This window comes from Cherax quadricarinatus, unplaced genomic scaffold (genome assembly GCF_038502225.1).
Source record: "Cherax quadricarinatus isolate ZL_2023a unplaced genomic scaffold, ASM3850222v1 Contig2937, whole genome shotgun sequence".
Taxonomy (NCBI): domain Eukaryota; kingdom Metazoa; phylum Arthropoda; class Malacostraca; order Decapoda; family Parastacidae; genus Cherax; species Cherax quadricarinatus.
This window is the reverse complement of record NW_027197963.1, coordinates 29,875-49,439: the sequence shown is the minus strand read 5'-3', so window position 1 is coordinate 49,439 and position 19,565 is coordinate 29,875. Positions and strand designations below refer to the sequence as shown.

Below are 19,565 nucleotides of genomic sequence, written 5' to 3'. Positions count from 1 at the left end.
TTATAGAGGAATAAGCTTACTGAGTATACCAGGAAAAGTGTACGGTAGGGTTATAATTGAAAGAATTAGAGGTAAGACAGAATGTAGGATTGCGGATGAGCAAGGAGGTTTCAGAGTGGGTAGGGGATGTGTAGATCAAGTGTTTACATTGAAGCATATATGTGAACAGTATTTAGATAAAGGTAGGGAAGTTTTTATTGCATTTATGGATTTAGAAAAGGCATATGATAGAGTGGATAGAGGAGCAATGTGGCAGATGTTGCAAGTATATGGAATAGGTGGTAAGTTATTAAATGCTGTAAAGAGTTTTTATGAGGATAGTGAGGCTCAGGTTAGGGTGTGTAGAAGAGAGGGAGACTATTTCCCGGTAAAAGTAGGTCTTAGACAGGGATGTGTAATGTCACCATGGTTGTTTAATATATTTATAGATGGGGTTGTAAAGGAAGTAAATGCTAGGGTGTTCAGGAGAGGGGTGGGATTAAATTTTGGGGAATCAAATTCAAAATGGGAATTGACACAGTTACTTTTTGCTGATGATACTGTGCTTATGGGAGATTCTAAAGAAAAATTGCAAAGGTTAGTGGATGAGTTTGGGAATGTGTGTAAAGGTAGAAAGCTGAAAGTGAACATAGAAAAGAGTAAGGTGATGAGGGTGTCAAATGATTTAGATAAAGAAAAATTGGATATCAAATTGGGGAGGAGGAGTATGGAAGAAGTGAATGTTTTCAGATACTTGGGAGTTGACGTGTCGGCGGATGGATTTATGAAGGATGAGGTTAATCATAGAATTGATGAGGGAAAAAAGGTGAGTGGTGCGTTGAGGTATATGTGGAGTCAAAAAACGTTATCTATGGAGGCAAAGAAGGGAATGTATGAAAGTATAGTAGTACCAACACTTTTATATGGGTGTGAAGCTTGGGTGGTAAATGCAGCAGCGAGGAGACGGTTAGAGGCAGTGGAGATGTCCTGTTTAAGGGCAATGTGTGGTGTAAATATTATGCAGAAAATTCGGAGTGTGGAAATTAGGAGAAGGTGTGGAGTTAATAAAAGTATTAGTCAGAGGGCAGAAGAGGGGTTGTTGAGGTGGTTTGGTCATTTAGAGAGAATGGATCAAAGTAGAATGACATGGAAAGCATATAAATCTATAGGGGAAGGAAGGCGGGGTAGGGGTCGTCCTCGAAAGGGTTGGAGAGAGGGGGTAAAGGAGGTTTTGTGGGCGAGGGGCTTGGACTTCCAGCAAGCGTGCGTGAGCGTGTTAGATAGGAGTGAATGGAGACGAATGGTACTTGGGACCTGACGATCTGTTGGAGTGTGAGCAGGGTAATATTTAGTGAAGGGATTCAGGGAAACCGGTTATTTTCATATAGTCGGACTTGAGTCCTGGAAATGGGAAGTACAATGCCTGCACTTTAAAGGAGGGGTTTGGGATATTGGCAGTTTGGAGGGATATGTTGTGTATCTTTATATGTATATGCTTCTAGACTGTTGTATTCTGAGCACCTCTGCAAAAACAGTGATAATGTGCGAGTGTGGTGAAAGTGTTGAATGATGATGAAAGTATTTTCTTTTTGGGGATTTTCTTTCTTTTTTGGGTCACCCTGCCTCGGTGGGAGACGGCCGACTTGTTGAAAAAAAAAAAAAAAAAAAAAAAAAAAAAAAAAATAAAATGTTTAATTCATGTTAAGTGATAAACAAAGATAGACAAAGAACTTCGTCCTTGGAAGCAAAGAGGGGAATGTATGAAAGTATAGTTTTACCAATGCTCTTATATGGGTGTGAAGCATGGGTGATGAATGTTGTAGCGAGGAGAAGGCTGGAGGCAGTGGAGATGTCATGTCTGAGAGCAATGTGTGGTGTGAATATAACGCAGAGAATTCGTAGTTTGGAAGTTAGGAGGAGGTGTGGGATTGCCAAAACTGTTGTCCAGAAGGCTGTGGAAGGGTTGTTGAGGTGGTTTGGACATGTAGAGAGAATGGAACGAAGTAGAATGACTTCAAGAGTGTATAAATCTGTAGTGGAGGGAAGGCGGGGTAGGGGTCGGCCTAGGAAAGGTTGGAGGGAGGGGGGTAAAGGAGGTTTTGTGTGAAAGGGGCTTGGACTTCCAGCAAGCATGCATGAGCGTATTCGATAGGAGTGAATGGAGACAAATGGTTTTTAATACTTGATGTGCTGTTGGAGTGTAAGCCTTTGTCTGTTGAGTGGGAGACAGATGAACACTAACTTTTTCATCCTTGTGTTTCAGAATATTGGAGTTTTTAGCAGACTGTGCAGAGCATATATTTGTTCTGGGAATTATTTATCAGCGAATGATGACTGGGTAAGGAGCACAGAAGCAGTATTGAATGTCTAGCACCATTATAAGAAAATATCAAGATGGTCAGATTTTTAGATATCAATAAGGATTTTTAATAATACAAAATTTTATGAAATACATTGGCAAACAGATGATCTTAACAGTGCAGAATAAGTCACTGTGACATGACCCGGCACTTTACTTCTGCTTCACCTCAGAGAGAATTTTTCCCCTACTATCTGTTGCTAGTTTTGCAACATTGCATAGCAAGTCTGAAGGATCTTGAGCTAAAGATTTCCATTCCCATGTGGCTTTTTCTGCATAAATTTTTATGAAGTTATTCAGGGAAACCAGTTAACTGGACTTGAGTCCTGGAGGTGGAAAGGGCAGTGTCTGCACTCTGGAGGGGTGGAGATGTTGCAGTCAGAGGATACTCTGTAATGTCAACACTTCTGGAAAGATGACAATTGAGTGAATGTTGGTGAATGTGCTTTCTTTGAATCATTGGTGACCCAGGAATAATAGAATGTTTCTGTTTTAAAGTAAAAGGTAAAGTATTACAGCATTTTACAATGTGAACAATATTACAACATGAACACCTTTATGTAAGTAAATTAACCAATTTTAATAAAGAATTATTTACTCTTTCACAGTCTCACTCTGTCGGTCTTTCTTGATTGATTAATGAAGTATAACAAAGCTTTGGTTAATGTATTCTCTAATTTTGGTGCAGCAAATTATTTGTAACTAGCAGTGTTTGTTTACAGATTTCAGCAGTGTCTAGTGTGGTTGGGTTCACCACAACACTTAGCCCAGGACATTAACCCTTTGACTGTCGAAGGGCCCAATCCTGAAGTTGCTCCTGGTGTCGCAAAATATTCGAAAAAAAAAAATTATTTTTTCTTATGAAATGATAGAGAATTTTTTCCCGATTGTAAAGACACCAAAAAAACGAAATTTGATGGAAAACTGACGGAATTACACTCTCGCGAAGTTAGCGACTTCGGCGATATTTAAAAATCGGCAATTTCGCCCACTTTGAGCCCTATTTTCGGCTAATTCCGTTATTCCAGTCAACCAAACTCATAACTATTTCTTCAGAACTCTATTTTTTCTATCGATTGAGCACAAGAAACTGCCCATTTACCGATTTCAACTACCCAATAACATGGTCAGAAATTTGCAATTTGGCCAATTTCACGAAAATTAAAAAATACGACAATTTCAAAATAAGATCCAGAATGAACAATGCAGACATTCCTGGCTCTAAAATAAGATTTTCTTTGTTCATCAGTCATGTCTCCAGGTCCCTGTGATATTACTCTTGCTTTTTATTTTGAAATTTTATTCAAACAAAAAATAGAAGATTTACTGTTATGCAGACTACTGCAATACTGTAATAATTGTAAAAATTACATCAACCCATTCATGACTGCGTATTAGAATGGCTATTTGGACATTTATTGGACAATGACATCATTTGTTTACTTTTGAACATCGGCAAAAATCAAACATTTCCTGTACTTTGTGCTCCATTTCCAGGTTCTTTTTATAGTAAAATTAATCAAAATCACCTCCATTTCTATAATATAGTTTCCATTCTATCAAATGAGACCATGAAAACGAGAATACAACCACAAATACTATACGAAAATAGACCACAAAGTCGGCATTTTAATTAAAAAAAACGGTCGGAGTTTTTTTTTTCTCATTATGCACTGCGTGCTCCAGGATTTTTTTTATGTGGTGCACACTGACCACACAGACCCATTCTCTCACATGTGGGCCTACTAGCTTTCTCCTGCCTGATTTGAAGCCGCTAGAATTTATGAGTATATTTACGTCAAACACGGTACCTCACAAACGTATATATACGGCCGCGACAGTCAAAGGGTTAAGGTTCAACAAGTGTGCTCAACAATAAATGAGTTTGCCCTGGAGTACAGGACCTGCCGAGAGCGTGTACTACAACAGACTCAGAAGAAGGCAAACCACCGCGAGAGAAATAAGACTCGCGGGAAGATGATCGTAGAGGTATGTATTGACAAATGTTTGTTTAAATTTGAAAAAGTACACATTGTACTTTTTCACACACCAGAGAGAAATAAAATATGACTTCAGTACCAGCCTTGGTATGTGGGTGTTGTGCTCTCGCATCAGTGACAAATTTCTCCCATTCTATATGGGACACTTATCCTCACTTTATTCTGCCCAGTGGGCACATAATTATAGGGGCTCACAAAATCATAGTGACACGATTGCAAAGAAACCATACCACAGGTGGGGCTTGAACCCACAGTCAGAGAGTCATGAAACTTCAGACTGACGCATTATCCACTGGGCCAGCTGGCACCATTGATCAGCTTCATTTTTCCACTTTACGCATGTTTCACAAGTTTTGGCAAGAAGTTACTGACCATACCCCCGGCCGGGATTGAACCCGTGGTCATAGTCTCAAAACTCCAGCCCGTCGCGTTAGCCACTAGACCAGCTAGCCACAATAAGATTCATCCAACTAGGTATATTTCTACACCATAGGAAGGTTAGCACAGGCACCTCTGTGACCACAAATGCAAGTTTTTACAGACGAATCTCCAGCTAGCATGGCCGTGGCGAACTCTAGCTCAAGTCCCTTCACTGCCGTCAACATGACTCAAGAAATCGTAATGACACGATTGCAAACAAACCATACCCCCGGCCGAGATTGAACCCGCGGTCATAGAGTCTCAAAACTCCAGCCCATCGCGTTAGCCACTAGACCAGCTAGCCACAATAAGATTCATTACGATTTCTTGAGTCATGTTGACAGCAGTGAAGGGACTTGAGCTAGAGTTCGTCATGGCCACGCTAGCTGGAGATTCGTCTGTAAAAACTTGCATTTGTGGTCACAGAGGTGCCTGTGCTAACCTTCCTATGGTGTAGAAATATACCTAGTTGGATGAATCTTATTGTGGCTAGCTGGTCTAGTGGCTAACGCGACGGGCTGGAGTTTTGAGACTCTATGACCGCGGGTTCAATCCCGGCCGGGGGTATGGTTTGTTTGCAATCGTGTCATTACGATTTCTTGAGTCAAGAAGTTACTGAACTCAGGTGAGGGAGTAGGTCTCCCAATTTGCTGGGGCTTTGGTATGGGCTCCAACTGACCTGACTCAGAATGTTTTGTTCCTGTTTCTGTTTGCAAAGGAAAGTCCTGTTCCCTTTCCTGTCATTGCCCAACTTTGGGCATTATTTCTTCCCTATACATCAGGAAGCAGAGCTTGATAAGTGAAAGCTGTGAGTGGCCCTTGAAACCCTCAACAAGAAGAAAACACATAAGACCGATGGAGAGATAATCACAGATTGATGCACATTTAAAGCTTAAGATTTATTACAGTCATCAGGAGGGTTGAAGGTGTTTTTGATTACTAGTTCTCAAATTTATTTCTCCACAACCCATTCACAATTTCTTTGTAGTGTAAATGATGGAGGTAATTACCTAGCACCTCAGCAAATTTTGGTAGATATACAGTAGGGCCCCGCTTTATGGCATTTCGCTTTATGGAGTTCTGCTAATACGGTCATTTCAAATTATGACCTAAACGGCTCCCCCCACCTGACTTTCTAATACGGTCACCACACCCCACCCTGTTTGTTTACATTCTCCATGAGCTCCGTAAGCACCACGTCTCTGGAAACTCCAAAATTTCAAGTGTTTTTAAAAGTTATTTCATATTTTATTTATACTCTGATAATTATACTTATGTATACCTGTACCTAAATAAACTTACACACTGTGCTAGTGTGCAGGTACACATTAAAATCAGTAAGAGTATCTTATGTCTCAAGATGCCATATTAATGCTCAATAATAATCATTATGTCTCATTAAATGTCGTATATTACGTTAATATACACATTTTCATTAATCCATGTATGATATTTTTTCAAAATTATATAAACATGATACATAACGTATAAAGATGATAAATACACTCCACAGTAGAATAAATAAACATAAATATGAGATGTGGTATCCAGACGACTTATACGAGTGATGCCATATTAGTACGTAATGATAATAATAATAATCACAGAGTCTCATTAAATGTCATATATTACATTAATATACACATTTTTATTAATCCAGCTATGATTTTTTTTTTCAAAATTATATAATAAACACGATACATAACATATAAAGATGATAAATACACCCCACAGTAGAATAAATAAAACGGAAGCCTGCAATTGTTTTACACGATGGTAGGATTGCTGGTGTCTTTTTATTGTCTCATACATATGCAAGATTTCAGGTACGTCTTGCTACTTCTACTTACACTTAGGTGACACTACACATACATGTACAAGCATATATATACACACCCCTCTGTTTTTTTTTCTATTTTCTTTCTAGTCCTTGTTCTTGTTTATTTCCTCATATCTCCATGGGGAAGTGGAACAGAATTCTTCCTCCGTAAGCCATGTGTGTTGTAAGAGGCGACTAAAATGCTGTTTAAATTACTAAATTTAAAAAGAGACACTTTCATTTTTCTTTTTGGGCCACTCTGCCTCGGTGTGATACTGCCGTTTTTTTTTTTTTTTTTTTTTTTAAATATGAGATGTGGTAGCCAGACAACATGTACAAGTAATGGCAAGAATAACATTTTCTCTAGTCCAACGTAAGAGAAAATTATTCCTTTCGTATGCCTTCACTCAGTGCGTCATTTTTTCTAAAAAATGGTGTTAGACAAGATTACAATCGTCTTCACATCTCTACTGTTCCTGCCTACTTTCTGTATTCGACTGAAGATGCCTACTGTGTAGGCGAAACGTTTCAGAATAAAGTTGCCTAACTGTTGCCTATGTGTCTTACCTACCAAAAAATGATGTTACATGAGAATGGGAGTGTTCCTCTTTATTTATTCTATCGTATCAACGTAGAGACAACTTGTACACAATGTAACTTGTACACAAACCAGATGTGTACACTTTGTTTGTTTACATAACTCACGTTCGCCTGGTTTGTTTACTCCACGAGTGTCCTCTCTCAAGTACTCATTTTCTCTCAAATTCAAATTCAAAGTTTATTCTCTATAAGTATTACAATGCTGAGTTTACAGAATTTCGTTATTGTGTGGTTTACATGTAGTAAAATAATAATTACAGAGTGTACCACTAGAACACCTAGCATGGCTAGGCATTTCGGGCAGACTTATATTAAATCTTAAGTTTAAAATATTACAAAATTATGAGGTAAGTTGGTATTATGGCTAAGTGACTAAATACTAGTTGTGAGTTTAGCAATGTGAATGCTTTTGTTTTGGCACTATACATAGTTTCAGTATTGGAGTATCACAGGCCAACTTATGACTAGTTAAGATTCATTATTTTGAGATTGAGATTGATATTTCTGTTTATGGTCAAATGGGTGAGTGAGTGTAAGTGTGAACCACCAGGTGGTATTTGTATTATTAGTTGACAGGGTGTATCACTCTCTCTATCTCATTTGTTTTATTGCGTTTACTCACCTCTGACCCTACATTAAAACTACAAATATTTTAAGGTAAGTAATGAGTGAACTGTATATGCATTTTATTGCTCTGGGATGCTTAAATGTTATAGAATATTATGTGTGGATGGGGTGGCCTGCTATGGTAGCCCGGCTGGTTACCATACACACCACACTTGATTTCTTACAATAAATACTACTTGTCTCATCCTAGATTAAGGCTACAAATATATTAAGGTAAGTAATGAGTGTACTATATGTATATTTTACTTTATTATTGCTTTTTAATGCCTAGTTCTACTGCTAACCCCAATGAAAATAAGTCACACTGGCTGACTTTTTTGGGTTATCCTAGGTACTTTACACATATGCTGCTATGTATGATAATCTATGTAACTGCATTTGTGTATATCTGAATAAGCTTACTTACTAACTTCATTTTTGTTAGTGTAAACTTGTTATCTAGTATTTGTATGCATTTATAAGTGGGAAAAAGAGGTGTTCCACTTTACAGCGATTTCCGCTGGAACCTAACCTGTCGTATAAGTGGGGTCCTACTGTATAGAATATCAAACCAAACATTTGTAAAAAAAAAAAGCATTATAGACACAATCACTGAATCTCCGTCAATTTTACATTGGGTCACAACCCTGGGTTTGGTAGCCCCTGATGTAGACACATTGTAGTGAAATATAGTCGACCTCAATTAATAGCCTTGATAGAGACAAGACTAAAGGTTCGTGAATCTTGAAGCTGCAGATCATAGGATCATATCAACATACTGGTCATATCGGCATGCCATTGGCAAGACAGTGTAGTCAGTGATGATGAAATTGTTTCTTCTTTTTTGGGTTACCTTGCCTTGGTGGAAAATGGCTGATGTGTTAAAAAAAAAATTTACTGGTCATCTCCCACTGAGGCAGGGTGACTCAAAAAAAAAAAAATAAGTTTTTTGTCTTCTTTATTTATTTATTTATTAGAAATTTATTTAGAAATTTATACAAGAGAAAGAGCTACCATCCCCTTGTTTCCTTTTTGGCCATATCTAAGTAAATATTTATCCAGTCAACTTAAAGGAAGGGTTTGGGATATTGGCTATTTGGAGTGACATCTAAACTGTTATATGTGGGCACCTCAGCAAAGACAGTGATATGTGTGAATGATGGTGAAAGTGTTTTCTTCTTTGGGTCACCCTGCCTCGGTGGGAGACGACCGATGTGTTTAAACAAAATCAGTAAAAACTGGGGTGTCATCGCATCCCTTGCTAATATGCTTTCTTATTGATAATTACACTTAGAGTAATTATTAGATATGTAGTCTTTAAGCATTTTTTATATAGTATATACTATTGAAGGGACTGTTAAAATATGGTAAGGCATCATTGTTTACTCAAAAATCCTCTTCAGAACAATGCTTCCACATTTCTCAAGATCTTTTTTAAATGACAATTCAAACATTTTACCAATATCCAGGATTTCCTCAAGTAGCTCCTACAGTGTTAAGTAGTTTATCTTCAAGTTCTTTTTAATCATATCATTTCTTTTATTGGCTTCTTTCATATCAATTTGGTTCCTCAAGCAATTCCTTCTTTGTCACCCTTTTGCAGCATTTCATTTGCATCTTCAAACTCCTCATATCTTGGTTCTTGCCAGATCCACAATTTCCTCAACCTAACTAACTCCTTCCTTACTTAGAGGAAAAAGAGATAAATTATTCACCACTGAAGGTCATAATTAACCCTACCCTTCATTTACACAAGAACATCTGTAATGTTAAATTTATGCAATTACTCTGGCACAACAGTCTTGGAACCACCATCCATTACTCTGATGAGTTTTTACATAACCAGGCAAATGTATTTGTGCTGAAATGTCTTTCTAACTTCTCCATTCAAGGAGAACCTTGAATATAAGATTATCTTTTTGGCCAGGTATATCTTGACTGCAGGAATAAAATAATGTCTTAATCAACAAACAGTGTTTGTATTGATGTTTTACAGCACTGTCAATTACCATTGCCTTGTGATTGTCCTGTTGCATTTATTCAGAGAAGCAAGGTAATTTTTACTTCCTTTGCAACAAGCTGTGCTTTTTACTTGCTTGTTAATGTAGGTTCTTGATGACATGCACCTTCAAGGTTGTCCTATCTTTTCACCATTAACCCTTTCAGGGTCGACAGGCCCTCTCAGACTTGTTCTCAGGGTCACACAAATTTCAAAAAAAAAAAAAAAAAAAAATTCTTTTGAAAAGACACAGAATCTTTTCCCGGTCATAATGACACCAAAAGTATGAAATTTGATGGAAAACTTACGGAATTATGCTCTTGCGAAGTTAGCTGTCTCGACGATGTTTACGCATTGGCAATTTTGCCCATTTTGAGCCCTATTTCTGGCCAATTCCACTGTATTAGTCGACAAAAATCATGAATATTTCACTAGAACTCCATTTTTTCTATCAAATGAGTGCAAGAAACCACCCATTTACTAATTTCAACTATCCAATACAGTGGTCAGAATTTAGCAATTTTATCAATTTCACACAAATTTCAAAAGATACCAATTTCCAAATAGGGTCCAGAATAAACAAGAAAGACATTCCTGGCACTAAAATGACATTTCCTCTGTTCATTAGTCATGTCCCAACGCCCCTCTTACATTCTTTTGCTTTCCACTTTGAATTTTTATTCTCACAAAAAATAGAAGATTTACCGTTACGCAGACTACTGCATTAGTGTAAAAAATGGTATAAATAATATTGGCGCACATGTGAAAGAATATTAGACTCACCAGTTGACGTGTATTGGACGCTTAGCATGATTTGTTTACTTTTGAACTTTGGTAAAAATCGAACATTTCTGCTACTTTGAGCTCAATTTCAAGGTACTTTTCATTGTAAAATCAGTCAAAATCATCTCAATTTCTGTAATATGTCTTCCATTCTATAGAATGAGACCAGGAAAACTAGAATACAACAATAACTACCATACGAAAATACAGTGCAAAGTCGCTGTTTTAATCCAAAACATGGTCAAAGGTTTTTTTCTCTCATTACACACTGTGTGCTGCAGGATTTTGTGTTTTCTGCGCACACTGACCACATAAACCCATTCTTTCATATGTAGGCCTACCAGCTTTCTCTCACTAGATTTGAGGGCGCTAGAACTTAGGCGTACTAGTACGTCAAAAACCCTGGTGCGTAAGCCGTACTAGAATGGCTGAAACCCTGAAAGGGTTAAATACTCAGTTTAGACTGGAACCATTCTCAGAAATAATTTGCTTAGAGTATGCAGGGAAATTTTACATGGGAGTGTGATCAGCTGCTGTACTCTTAGACTCCACATCTTGTGTTATGAAGTTGATTGTCCTTTCCTGATGTTTTCAAATAGTCACACAAACATACTGTTGTAAACACTCTCCTTAAGCAATGTTTTGCAGTATTGTAAATGAGGGTTTTGTGTCTTACTTTCTGAGCATTGAGTAGGGACACTTTCCTTGTTTTCTTCTTAGTCTTTACACTTGGTAACAGTTCCTTGTGTTCTGTCTAATTATATGTATGGTGAATTATTTTTATTTATTTTTATTAACACATCAGCCGATTCCCACCAAGGTAGGGCGGCCCGAAAAAAAAAAAAATTCATCATTCACTCCATCACTGTCTTGCCAGAGGGGTGCTTTACACTACAGTTATAAAACTGGAACATTAACACCCCGTCCTTCAGAGTGAAGACTACTTCCCATCTCCTGGACTCAAGTCCAGCCTGCCAGTTTCCCTTAATCCCTTCAGAAATGTTACTTTGCTCACACTCCAACAGCACGTCAAGTATTAAAAACCATTTGTCTCCATTCATGCCTGTCAAATACGCTCACGCATACTTGCTGGAAGTCCAAGGCCCTAGCACACAAAACCGCCTTTACCCCCCTCCCTCCAACCTTTCCTAGGCTGACCCCTACCCCGCCTTCCCTCCACTACAGATTTATACACACTAGAAGTCATTCTGTTTTGTTCCATTCTCTCTATATGTCTGAGCCACCTCAACAACCCCTCCTCAGCCCTCTGGATAATAGTTTTGGTAATCCCGCACCTCCTCCTAATTTCAAAACTACGAATTCTCTGCATTATATTCACACCACACATTGCCCTCAGACATGACATCTCCACTGCCTCCAGCCTTCTCCTCATTGCAACATTCACCACCCATGCTTCACACCCATATAAGAGTGTTGGTATAACCATACTCTCATACATTTCCCTATTTGCTTCTACGGACAAAGTTTTTTGCCTCCACGGACTCCTAAGTGCACCACTCGCCCTTTTCCCTTCATCAATTCTATGATTCACCTCATCCTTCATAAACCCATCTGCTGACACTTCCACTCCTAAATATCTGAATACATTCACCTCCTCCATACTCTCTCCCTCCAATCTGATATCCAGTCTTTTTGTTATCCTCATCACCTTACTCTTTCCTATATTCACTTTGAATTTTCTTCTTTTACATACCCTACCAAATTCATCTAGACAAAACATACAAGCATTATGCATCACATATGCATATTTAAAGTTTCCATCTTCAGTACCCTTGGAGCTGATTAATACATTCTACTTGATACCTCTAGCATCACTGATATTCCTCTTGGGTGCCATGTTGAATGTCCAGAATAGAGATGATGTGAGAAAAGATCCAAAATACTTTGATGACACTGAGAAAGGAACAAGACAAACCCAACTTGTGTTGAAGGGAAAGAAATCAACTATGCAAGCTTAAGTGATTTTTACATATAACCTGAGTATTCTGTGCCTACAAAGCTTTTTCAAATGGTAATCAAGAAAAGAATTCAGTTAATCAGTTGTATTTACACAGAATCCATACTACAAGTTTGAGTCCATATTATCTCATTTTTTAATCTATTTCAGTGCTAACTCTGTGGCTGACATCTTGATCAAGCTCTAAAAATCTTACCTGAACCTCCTGTACTACACCTCTTGTTTGTGCTCTAATAATCTTGTCTGTAAATTCTAACTCATGTTACATTCAATTTTAAGCCTAGAGGTCTCCCTCACTAGTATAGAATTTAATTCAGAATAGGCTCATTGGATTTGCCACACACTGCTTTCTTTTATATGAGTATAAGCTCACAGACTGCTTTTTGAAGAGGCATCCCTCAGATGGTACCTCACCACCACAATAATGCACACTGAACACCAACCATCCGATGATACCTCACCACCACAATGATGCACACTGAACACCAACCTTCCGATGGTACCTCACCACCACAATGATGCACACTGAACACCAACCATCCGATGGTACCTCACCACCACAATAATGCACACTGAACACCAACCATCCGATGATACCTCACCACCACAATGATGCACACTGAACACCAACCTTCCGATGGTACCTCACCACCACAATGATGCACACTGAACACCAACCATCCGATGGTACCTTACCACCACAATAATGCACACTGAACACCAACCATCCGATGGTACCTCACCACCACAATGATGCACACTGAACACCAACCTTCCAATGGTACCTCACCACAACAATGATGCACACTGAACACCAATTGTCCAATGGTACCTCACCACCATAATGATGCACACTGAACACCAGCTGTCCAATGGTACCTCACCACCACAATGATGCACACTGAACACCAACCTTCTAGTGGTACCTCACCACAACAGTGATGCACACTGAACACCAATTGTCCAATGGTACCTCACCACCATAATGATGCACACTGAACACCAGCTGTCCGATGGTACCTCACCACCACAATGATGCACAATGAACATCAACCATCCGATAGTACCTCACCACCACAATGATGCACAGTGAGGAACAACTAGTGTGGGGGGAACCAAGTCCCAAAGTTTGGGAGGAGAAGGCTAGGGAAACCCTGCCAGACCTTTTCCCTGATGGTTCCACCATGAGAAGTATGGCTCATGATCATGCTACCAATAGTCTTCATGATATTTCTCATGAGGATGGTGAGGGCTTAAGTCTGGAAACTCTGTTCTCTGATGCTGAACTGCAGTCAACTGAAGAAAAGGATGTTCCAGCCAGAGCTGAGCATGATTGGAGCATGGATCAGTTAAGTAGATTGAGAGAGGCTGCACCTACTAGGGTGCAATTAATTTCTGCACAGGAAAATGATGTCACTCTTAAGCTGATCAGAGCCTCAGCTGTGGCTGAGGAAGAGATTTTTCAATTAAATGTTTTCATTTCAGGGAGGAAACTCTTACAAAGAAGTCGCTTCTGTTTGCAGTACCAATGGAAGGAGAACAAGGGTTTTGTCACCAGATGGTGATGTCCAGGCATTTCTTCTGGCCTCTGCTGTGAGAGACTGATGGAGAGTATATTAAGACCTATCATGTCTGTCAAATTATAGGGAAACCTAGTCAAAGTATTAACCTTTTGACTGTCGCAGGCCCCTTTCTAAAACTGTCATTCTATGTCGATAAATTTTTGAAAAAAAATTATTTTCTCTTATGAAATGATAGAGAATCTTTTCCCGATGGTAATGACACCAAAAGTACGAAATTTGGTCGAAACTCACGGAATGACACTCCCGCAAAGCTAGCAGTCTCGGCAACATATACGCATCGGCGGTTTCGCCGACTTTGAGCCCTGTTTTTGGCCAATTCCACTGTTCCAGTTGACCAAACTCATAGCTATTTCTTTAGAACTCCAATTTTTCTATCAGCTGAGTACAAGAAACCACCCATTTACCGATTTGAACTACCCAATAAAGTAGTCAGAAATTGGCAATTTGGCCAATTTCACGCAAATTAAAAAAGTTGCCAATTTCAAAATAGGGTCCAGAATAAACAATGTAGACATTCTTGGCACTAAAATAACATCTTCTGTTCATTACTCATGTCTCTAGGCCCCTCTTAAATTACTATTGCTTTCTGTTTTGATTTTTTATTCATACAAAAAATACAAAATTTACTGTTATGCAGACTACTGCATTATTGTAAAAATGGTATAAATAATATCAGTGCACTAGTGAAAGAATATTAGACTCCCCAGTTGACGTGTATTGGACATGTGGTGTGATTTGCTTACTCCTGAACATTGGTAAAAATTTAACATTTCCGCTAATTTGAGCTCAATTTCAAGGTCACTTTCATCATGAAAGTAATTAAAATCATCTCTATTTCTGTAATATGGTTTCCATTTTATCACAGGAGACCATGAAAACTAGAATACAACGATAAATACTATACGAAAATACACCTCAAAGTCGGCGTTTTAATAAAAAAAAATGGTCAGTTTTTTTTCTCATTACGCACTGCGTGCTGCAAGATTTTTTTTATGTGGCACACACTGACCACACAGACCCATTCTCTTACATGTGGGCCTACCAGCTTTCTCCTGCTTGATTTGAAGCCGCTAGAATTTATGCGTATAAATACGTCAGAAACAATGTGCATAAGACGTATATATACGACTGAAACAGTCAAAGGGTTAAACCTGTTCCACTTCAGCTTATTTCAGCACCAAGTGAACCCTTCAGCAAGCTGGTAGTGGATGTAGTTGGTCCAGTTCCAAGGACCAGAATGGGAAATGATTATTTACTCACAATTACATATTTGCTCCACTACCAAGTACCTGGAAGCAGTCCCCCTACATAAGATAACAGTTCATGTAGTCTTAAGAGCTTTTACCTCAGAGTTGTTTAGAAATGTCTCCTACGGGTTTAGCGCTTCCCCCTTGATTATAATAATAATAATGTTTATAAATGTTTTAAAGGGATTAAAAGTAGAGCTTAACTTTTCAACTGCCTATCACCCTCAATCTTAGGGGAAAATAGAGAAATTCCATCAAACCCTGAAGACAATGCCACAATGAGAGGATCTCTCTTTTTGTATTTGCTGAGTGGGGAAGCACTAGAATCTCTGAGCTGTTGGCTTGGGGGGGATGATGATGCTCCCTTCTAGGAGCTTTTTCTCAGTTTCAGACACTGGCTCGTATGAAGTGGATGGTACCAGTGAACGTGCCCATCAGCCAGACCAGGATGATGATGTGGGACCGTAATGTGGACCGTAGTACTCTGGAAGCTGGGGAGAAGGTGCTGGCATTGGAGCCAATTCATGTGAAAATCTGTATGGCAAGTTGCTGTGACCTGAACATGGTGTGGGGAAAGTTCTCAGGTGTAAGGTTTAAAACCCACACATGCGAACAGGAAAAGAATGAGTGTAGAGTACACAGTAACCCGTTAAAGGGTTTAAAGTTATATTAGAAATCCAGAGAGACGAATATTTTAGTGGAATGTAAAGGGGTGCAAAACAGTAATCTTATGTAATAATAGCAAAGGTGTATTTAACTCTTTGACCGTCCCAAGCCCATTTCTGAAACTCATTCTGTCAAAAAATATTCGAAAAATAAAAAAATCATTTTTTCTTAACAAAATGTTAGGATTATTTTGCTGCATAGCCCTTGTGGCTTAGTGCTTCTTTTTTATTATAATAATAATAATAATAATGATAGGATTATTTTGCCGAGTGTTTTAAGCCTAAAAAAATTTTTTGCGATCAGTACTTGCCGAGATATAGAGGCATAAAGTTGGCAGAAAATGAGCCACATATGGCAACAACGGTAAATGCTGCTCACCTGGTATACAATATTGTATACTGTAACTGACAGTAGTGTCACCCTCTATTTTCTTTAATTCTTTGATTATATAATGTACAAGTATAAAGAAAGATTTAAAGAAAAAAAGAATCATTATATTGAATGTTATCGATAATATCTAGTGAAAATAGGGGGTGCTGCAGTTCAGCAGGGACCCCGCACAAGCCGCCATTGAATTTAAGCTCGACATCTCTGGGTGGACATCTTTTCAGCATGAATGTTACAAACCTCGACTTTATTCACTATGCACACGCACACACATACACATCTTTACTTTCCTTGGTCCAGGTTTAGTGCTTAGTTTGACAATGTTATTATTACAGGAGGTCCCTGTTTTCATAGCTGTTATGTTCCTGACCCTCGCTGATGAGAGATAGTTGCTGGCGAGTGGAAGTTTTTTTTTTTTTTTCAATATCGAAAGTGTCTAAAATGCCCGATAACATGTTTACACTATAATATATTAAGTGCTCAGTACAGCTAGGCATAAAAAAACACATACAAAAGTAAAATAAATATAAAATACAATACTTAAAACATGACACCGGTAACTCTTCCCTGACACAACTGTTGTGCAAAGAAGCGGAAAAAAGCACCAAACAATAACTAAATTGAAAACTGCTGAAAAAGTTAGAACAGTAAAGAGGGAGCAGAAAACACAGGGCTTTCCTATATTACAGCCTTTGTGGTTTAGCACTTCTTTTTGATTATAATAATAATAATTTCCTATATTACTTTCCTTTGTGTTTTGCAATACATAGTTCTTAATCCTGTAATATTTCCTTTCCTACCTAGGAGGCCTGATCTGTGACTGAGCCCAGGGGAAGATAATCCCCACAACCCCATATAATTTCCAGCTTTTTTTTATTCAGCTTTAGAGAATGATTAATGAGGCTTCCAGGCATTTTTGACATTGAAAGTCATTGCAGGACACAACTTTAGATGTAATATTGATGGTAGAATTACTGACAGTATGTTAGATAAATGGACAAAAGTGCAACTAATATGACATTTTATTGTGGCAACATTTTGCTCTCCAGGAGCTTTGTCAAACCATTACAAACAGTACATGGGCACAGAGTATATATAGGTATACATGTAGTGTGAAGTGCAAAGCATAATATAATCATTGTAGGTGGAGGTAGTAGTTGTAGTACTATTACCACAAATATTACTGCTATTACCTACAATGATTCCTCTTCAAGGGGGGCTCCTTGTTGTGGTGAAGAGGCTCTTGGTCTGAGAAATCAGACCTGTCGGTCTCCTTCCTCAGACCGAACCTAATTACCCCCCAATCCCCCCCTCCCTATCCCATCCTCCCCTTTTTCCTTTCCTCCTCCTCCCCACCCCTCCCTTTTGCCCTTCCTCTTTTTGGCCTTTGGGATTTCTCCTACAGGCGAGCTAGTTCCTAGGTAGGGGAAAGGATACCAGGGTCCATCCCATTCCGTTGAGGTTCTTGGCGGTGGCATAGTTTGCCGTGGAATCTGGATCGCCTGGGGATGTCCCAATCCCTCTCCGGTATCCCTGAGTAGCTTTAGGTGTCTTTCGGGCGATGGGTGTATCTCTGGAAGCCACCTTTCGGATTCCGGGGGTGGTGGCTAAAGGAGGTATGCTTTGTGGCGGATATCTGGCCGCCCTCTCTTTTGTCCACCGAGGTAGCTCGGCAGATGTGAGGTTGCTATCCCGGATTGCTGGTTTACTGGCATGAAGGGTAGGGTATGGCACAGGTTCCATGCTGCATCTGCACTACTAGCGGTGCTGAGGTCCTCTTGGGCGCGGAGGGAGATTTCCGGCCCTTTCATTCCTCCTGGGAACTATTCCTCCCCGCTCCCCCCCTTTTTTTTTATTCTATTTTTATTTTTATTTTATTTTCTTCTTTCTTTTTTTTTCTTAAAAACAAAAAGCAAAGGAGTAACCTAACCATGGAGAACCCAATCCATGAACCCACTACCCCCGGGCCCCTTCTTGATACCGCACCCCATTCTGACCCTGCCTTGTTTTTAGACCACTCTTCGGACACTCCTGATGCCCCTGTACCTCTTGCTGGTGCTGTTTCCTCACCCGCTTCAGGTACCGGGGCTTCGGCTGACTCCTTCGATTTGTCTGACCTCCGCTCTCCTTTGACTATGCTTCCGGCCTCTCCCTCTATGGTACGGCAATTTTTGAATCGCCAGCCCATTTCACGCCGGACCAACTCCGGTCCTACTCCTAAATGCCAACGTCAATCTCCTGATGATGCTCCTTTGTTACCTTCCCATTCTACTCGGAAAAGACCGACACGTCATGCCCTCCCTCTCCACGCTCAGTTTCGGACCACACAATGGACTAAATTCTTTACTTTAAGACCGACTTCTTCTGCCTATCTTTCTGACCATAGTATTGGCAAAGCGCTCCTGCATCATGTTGGTAGAGATATTTCATTTCATGCTCTCAACTATCACTATTGAAAAACATCTTTCTCTCAATTCTTGTAGTGGTACTGTCATTCTGCCCCATACCATAGTCCAACAGAATTTCCAGTCATGTGGCAATGACATTCTTGAACAGCTGGAACTCCAGGATCTCCCAATCCTCAAAGTAGACACTTATGTCCTTCCTGCCCATGGGCGGAGACGTTACCCTTGCAATGTGGCTCGTTTAACTTTTGACAGCCGAGAACTCCCATCCTTTGTATATGTCGCGGGACATCGGTTACAAAAATAAATAAGAAAAAGGCACAATACCGTGACTGGAACGATACACGAATAACCCGCACATAAAAGAGAGAAGCTTACGACGACGTTTCGGTCCGATGGGGATGCCCGGGTGTTGTGCATGTGTCTTAATTTCATCCTGTCGGTATTATATACAATTCTTGTACTACTACTACTACTACTACTACTACCTCCACCTCTTCCTGCCTATATATAGCCGTCCTGCTCCACCTCTGTTAGTGTGACTTTGTCAATGGTCCAAGTCGGACCGAAACGTCGTCGTTAGCTTCTCTCTTTTATGTGCGGGTTATTCGTGCATCGGTTACAAGTTCGAAAGGTGATACCTACACCGCAACAGTGTAGAAATTGCTGGCGTTTTGGTCACCCAGCGAAATATTGCAGATCTATAGCCGAATGCCCAGTCTGTGGTGCCGACA

The 19,565-nt window shown here is 39.5% G+C and overlaps 1 long non-coding RNA gene across 3 annotated transcripts; it reads left to right on the top strand.

Annotated features, from left to right (window-relative positions):
- Positions 1-2,088: 2,088 nt before the first annotated feature.
- Positions 2,089-17,206, top strand: LOC138851943 (uncharacterized). Of its 3 annotated transcripts, XR_011391497.1 has the most exons (3): positions 2,093-2,317; positions 3,061-4,327; positions 15,759-17,206. It is a non-coding gene; the product is annotated as an uncharacterized lncRNA (long non-coding RNA). The 3 variants fall into 3 exon arrangements; XR_011391496.1 differs by having other exon boundaries at positions 2,089-4,327; XR_011391498.1 differs by having other exon boundaries at positions 2,089-4,327; positions 14,029-17,206.
- Positions 17,207-19,565: the final 2,359 nt, after the last annotated feature.